The sequence below is a fragment of the Halichoerus grypus genome, chromosome 7 (assembly GCF_964656455.1).
Source record: "Halichoerus grypus chromosome 7, mHalGry1.hap1.1, whole genome shotgun sequence".
NCBI lineage: Eukaryota > Metazoa > Chordata > Mammalia > Carnivora > Phocidae > Halichoerus > Halichoerus grypus.
The window spans coordinates 130,287,538-130,293,537 of NC_135718.1; the positions used below are offsets into that span (position 1 = coordinate 130,287,538).

Here is a 6,000-nt window from a genome sequence, read left to right on the forward strand (position 1 = left end):
GGCAAGTGTCAAGTCCCCCCCCCCATACACAGCTTTTTAATTTCTAGCTTGCACAGCAGCTGCCCCTCTGTGCTCGCTCCCTCCCCTGGATGTCGCACCTTTGCCCTCCCAGGCCAAAGACAGACACTTCATCCCCTGCCTTTGAATGTTCATTTTGAGAACACTTTATAGAGGAACATAACCTTTTCTGCCTTTCTTCTCTCCTCCTCCTTTGTCTCTAAAAAGACAGGGTCAGGTAAGACAGACCCACTTTTCCTGGGGACCCATGCTGGCTGTCTAACTCTGCTGCCTCTTCTTGCATATGTTTTTTTCCTGGATGATCCACCTTGTGACATGTTTGTAAATGTGAAGGATTGTACTTGTTCCTCCCAAGACACACAAGCCTTCCCACTGACGGCACTAATTCCAAACCATCCCCACCTAATCTGCCTAATCTGGGCTCCGTGCCCCATCCTCATGTCTCCTAGCAGTCACCTTCATATTGGTTCCCACTACTGTGGCTGTGGGGACTGGCTCTCAGGTCCCCCTTCTCCAAGGCCCCTGGCTCCCTGCGGCCCCAGAGGCACCGAGCTGAAACAGAAGGAAGCAATGTTGGCTCTCGAAGAACTGTGACCTACAGGGGCAAGAAGAGGGGAAACCCTCTCTGAAGGTCCCCCAAAGGGGACAGGCAGTTCCCAGCTTGGACGGGACTTGGGAACTTTTCAGCCTACGGAGGGAGGGGAATGGGCAGGATGCTCCCAGAGAATGTTCCAGGAGGTCCAAGGGGCACTGGATTCTGGGAGTGGTGCAGGAGCCTTCGGGTCAGAGAGAATATTAACTCCTCTGTTTTTTTTTTTTCTAGCTGCACTCCTTGAGCAAGTTACTGAACGTGAGTCTTGGTTTCCTTGTGTTTAAATTCGAGATAATAAAAGTACCTACCCAATAGGGGTGTTTTGGAGGATTTAATGGGCTAACGTACGTAAAGCACTTGGCATAGCGCCTGGCACGTAGTAAGTGCTCAGTAGACGCCCGCGGCTATCGTGAGTGCCATTTCAGTGTGAGAGGTGGAGGCTGAGACACAGCTGTTGCCCCAGGAACCCCCTGCCTCCTCTTCAACGCGGGACCCACTTCAAGTCCATCAAATGCTGATCAGCAGGGAAGGAGTGGGGGGAAGAAATGTACAAAGAGAAACTGAGTTCTAAACCAAACCTGGTTCTGCTCACCTCCTAAAAGGCAGCTCCCTCAGCCCATGTGAACATCTGAGAGGCCATGGTCATGAGACCAGGCCCAGCAGGGATGCACCAGATCCCTTGCCCAAAGGCCAACAGTGTTAGGCTGAAAAGTGTGGGGATGTTCTGGGCAACCTGCCAGCCCCACTGGAAGCTCAGCTCTGAGCGCTGGAGACAAAGAGGCCAAGGTGGGACATGTCCCAGGTGTTCCTGAGATCCACAGATGGCGACACGCATACAGCGCAGCATCCACGACTCTGGGGCCCCAGACCCCCCTCGGCACCACGGTCCCCAGACCCACCATCTGTGCCCGGCTGACTCCTTTTCAAGCCTTGCCCCAAATGTCACGTCCTTTGAGAACCATTTCCTAACCTGCAGACGGAGCCAGTCACCTCTCTATCAGCGCATCCCTGTACCCTGTATTATGGTACTTGCTTCACTGTTGTAAGACTGACCCCCCACTTAATGATAATGGTAGTCACACGGCATTTACTATGCCAGCCACTGTTCCGAGCTCGCTACATGTATTCACTCATTTAATCATCATAACGACTCTCTGAAGTAGGTACTACGATTATCCCGTTTAGATACAAGGAAACCGAGGCACAGAGAGGTTAGGTGACATATCCAATGTCACTCAGCTAGAAGTGGAGCTCCACGCAGGTGGAGCCTGGATTTGAACCCTCGCGGTGTGGCTCCAGACTCTACGCTCTTACCGTGAACTCCTGGAAGGCAGGGGCAACATCTGATGAGTCTCTGTCCCTAGCACCTAGCACGGGGCTGGGCGCACAGTACATGCTTAGAAAAGATGGGCTGACTGCAGAAGCCAGTGCCCGTTTAAGGCTAACTTGGTGACTATTCCAGCGTCTGAGCAGCAGGACGGAGAAACCAAGCTTCTCAGGGAAGTAGAAGATAAAAGCGCCCTTCTAACTCGCTCTCTTAGCGATCCCACCGCACACCTTGTCTGCCCTGTCTGCTTGTCTTGTCCCTTGCCTTCTGTTTTTGTTGTTTCCCAGTTTATCTTCTGCCTTTGTGCTCCTCCCCTTTTGTTCCTTGATCACTCTCCCCCTTTCCTGCTCCATCCAGCCCCCGCCCATTGTCCTTCCCGGTAGCTCTTGCGTGCTTCAAAGCCTCCCTCCTACCCCCACTCTTGGCCTTGGAGCTTTTATAGCGTCCAGGCTTGCCCAAGGAGGCTGAGAACACCAATATTTACTGGCCATGGACCAAGCTCCTACAGCCTGACCCTGAATGAAAACAGCAATTTCCCATCAATTCTACCTGGATGCAGAGTGGGGGTGTTGGTGGGGGGTGGTTGCCTGCCTACGGCTTGTCACCCATCTGTGTGGGATGAGGAAGATCCGCTGCCCTTCCCGCCTCCCCTCTCAGGGTCCCAACTCCTCCAAGAAGCCCTCCCCGAGCACTTGAGAAAACTTACTCATGCCATGAATCTGAATGCAGCAGATCCTTATATATTCTAATACTCTGAGGAGAAGAGGCACGCTTCTGAAAAAGGCGGTTACAGTGTAACTTGGGACAGCTGTGCGAGAAAGGAACTGCAGACAATTAGTGATTTCAAAACAGAGACCTATGTGACCTAGGACAAGTAGTTTATGCTCTGTGGTCCTCAGTATCCTAGCTATGAAGAAGGGGATGATAATCTGGACCTTAGATTGTCAGGAGCATCGAATAGGATAATTTTTGTAAAGCTCCTGACAGACTGGTGCTTAGTAGGTGCTAAATAACACATTTGTTTCTTTCTCCGTTCTCTGTCTAAAACACTGGCTGTCTGCTCCACCTCTCAGATAAGTGGAGAGATATGAACAGTCCAGCCTTTCAGATCAGAAATGTCTTAAGGACAGGATGACCCTGGGTCTGTAAGCTCTGTGGTAAGTGGTATGCTGTAAGGAGCTAAGCCTGTCCTGCTAGAGGTCACTCGCTGTGATGATGATGACGACAATTCACTAGGATTGTTCACACTACCCTCCCCCGCCCCCAAGCAGCGGGTCTTTGAAAGAGCCTGGTGGGCGCAGAAATAATCAGCTGGGAAGTCCAGATACAAGTTCAGTTCTGCCCTGAGACATGGAGGTTTGTTTAATTGCTATATCCTCAGCTCTTAAAATAGTACCAGGCACATAGTAGGTGCTCAATAAATTGCGAATGGTTTTTTTTATTTTTAAAGCAATGGACTTTCTTTCAAATAAAAAGATGGATAGGGGTGGGCTAGGAGGGGTAAATGGCAGGGGACAGGGGCATGCCAGGGAAATGTCGCTGCCAGGCCCACCCGCCCAGGCTCCTCCTCTGCAAAGGGGATACAGCAAAGCCAACAGTGTGTGTGTCCCCACCTTCAGGATGTTCGGGAACCGATCGCACCTGCCTGGCTTGTGGTTTATGCTGCAGTTTTCAGAAGAGAAGGGGGGCAAAGATGGAGACAGAGATCAGGAAGGGAGGGAGGGAGAGGTCTTGGAGAGCAGTGTGAGGGAAAGGGAAACAAGGAGATGCCTGTGGAAGAAAGAGAGTGAGGGGAGGAGAGAAAGAGGAAGAAGGAGGGAGGCATAGGGAGAAAAGAACGGAAGTGGGGAGCAATCGTGGACAGTTACAGAGGAAAGCTGCTGTCTCAGCTTGCTGGGGGAATTCATCTCAGTAGACCCCTGAGTTCCCACTGCCTCTGCTGCCTCCTTGGGGTTAGTCAGGCTGTGCCAGGGGGACGGTGTGCATCTGGGGGTGCTCCTGGATACCAGGTGTCCACCAGGCCCCGGGCAGGTCTCAATCCCTGAAGTACTGTGCCCTTAATTCCATCCCTGCCAGAGAATGAGGCCCCATCCAGGTCCAGAGGGACCCCCTAGGCAGGAAGGAGGACACTCAGGGTGAACCAGCCCAGGGGGAGAGAGAAGGGCCTGGAAGGCTCAGACCCCCAGCTGTGCCCTTCTCTTTCCTCCCTCTCCACACAAGGGCACCTGGCCAGCCGGGAAAGTGGGTCAGGCCACCTACATCTGACTTTTTTTCTGATAACAACAGGCAAGGGGGGGTTGTCTCAATGCCCTAATCACAGCCCTTGCCCATCCCATGCCCAGTGATCTGTGTTGGTGGGACCTTTAAGAAGCAGTGGGCAGTGGGAACCAATCCTGGCCTTCTCACTCAGGAAGAAGACACCCGGCCAGAGCCCATCCCAGGCTGGCGGGGAGGAGGGAGTCTGCTGTTGGCCTGGGTGCGTGGAAAGACACAAATCTCAATGATGGTGACCAAGCTGGGGGGGAGCTGTCTCTACTACCCTGACCCCGGGAGGCTGTTTTCTCTACCACCCCACCACCTGGGGTGTTCAAACTGCGCACTGACCCGTCCATCTCTGGCAACTGAATGCTGTGCCCAGCCCACCCCTTCCCGACCCTGCCTTCGCCCAATTAGAAGCTGCGTTGGCTCCAACAGATGGGAGCTGCGGCAGCCTGAGGAACAGAGCACAAAGCCCAGCTGACATTTTCCTTCCTGTTCTTTCCGCGGGGGAGGAAGAACAGGGACGGGGGGGGGGGGGGGGGGGTGTGTGTGTGCACAGCAACACCCCTAGGGCCCACCCCCAGTGCCCAGGTCTCCTGCACCTCTTTAGCTTCTCAGCTCAGCCCTAAATGGAGGTCAGTTCGCCCTCACACCCGGCGGTTCCTCGCTGGCTGGGCAGTCAGAGCCTGCGCCGCCCTTCGCCTGCAGGACAGACGGACCACCTGTGGCTGGCCAACCCCTCCTGTCTCCTGGGTGCCGCGGTGGGCCCAGACCTGTCCTTCCGAAGCCGCTTGCCACTCCCAGGGCCCCCAGGCTGGGCCCAAGGCCGGCCCATCCCCCACCCCAAATGTCCCATCTCGGGCTGCGGACAGACCCCTGCCGGCCCGGGAGAAGCCTGGTTCCTGGTTCCAGATACTTCGGACAGACACCAAGGCCACCTTGTCCCTCCGCACGGACACCTGAGCTCCAAGCAAGGGGAGGTCCCCGCGGCCCCGGAGAGCTTCCACCCCGCCAGTCCGCCCCTGTCCCGCCTTCCCTATCCCCTCGGCCACCTCTCGGCTCCCCGACATCTCCGGGCGCCGCTCTACCCAGCAACAGTTTGGGGCGGCTCGGGCCTCCCCGGCGGGATTAAGGCCCAGCCGCCCCCTCCCCTGCCGCCTCCGGTGCTGCCCGCGCGGTCGGCCGCCTTCTTTACCTTCTCCCGCCCTGCCTCCGTCAGCGCCGGCGGCCGCCTCCCTCCCGGAGTCCCCGGCTCCCGGGGCCGGCGTCCCCGCGGCCGCCCGCGGCCCGCCCCTCCCCCAGCCCCCGGCCGGCCCGGCGGGGGGGAGGGGAAGGGGGAGGGGGGGAAACCCGGCGGCGGGGACCCCGAGCCCAGCCGCTCCCGCCGCGTCCCCCCGCCGCCACGCCGACGGCCCCCCGCGCCGCCCGGGGCTCAGCCCGGGGCCGCACACTCACCCGCGGGCGCCGTCCGGGCTCCCGGGGCCGCCGTCCGCCGCTCGGCTCCGGCTTCGGCCCGGGGCTGGGCTGGGGGAGGCCGGGGCGCACCCTCCCTCCGCGCCGCCGCCGCCCGCGCAGGCCGGGCAGGGTCGCGGGCGCCTTCCCCGCCGCCGAGTTGTCCGGGGAGCGGTCCTGGGCCCCGGCCGGGCGAGCGCGGCCGCAGAATCGCCGTCCTCGCCGCCCCCGCCCGCGCCGTCCGCGCCCCGGGCTCCGCGCCGCCCTGCGCGTCGTGGCCGGAGGCCGGCGGGCGACAGCCGGGCGCTCCCTCCGCGCGGCGCGGCCGCAAGTGCACCGAGCAGGCCCTCGC

At 58.4% G+C, this 6,000-nt stretch overlaps 1 protein-coding gene across 1 annotated transcript in view; it reads right to left on the reverse strand.

Annotated features, from left to right (window-relative positions):
* The window catches only part of LRRN2 (leucine rich repeat neuronal 2), a 61,911-nt gene extending 55,911 nt beyond the window's left edge, over positions 1 to 6,000 (reverse strand). Inside the window, exon 1 of the mRNA XM_036075899.2 lies at positions 5,652 to 6,000. The gene's annotated coding sequence lies outside the window, so the exon portion shown is untranslated. The remainder of the gene's footprint in view (positions 1 to 5,651) is intronic.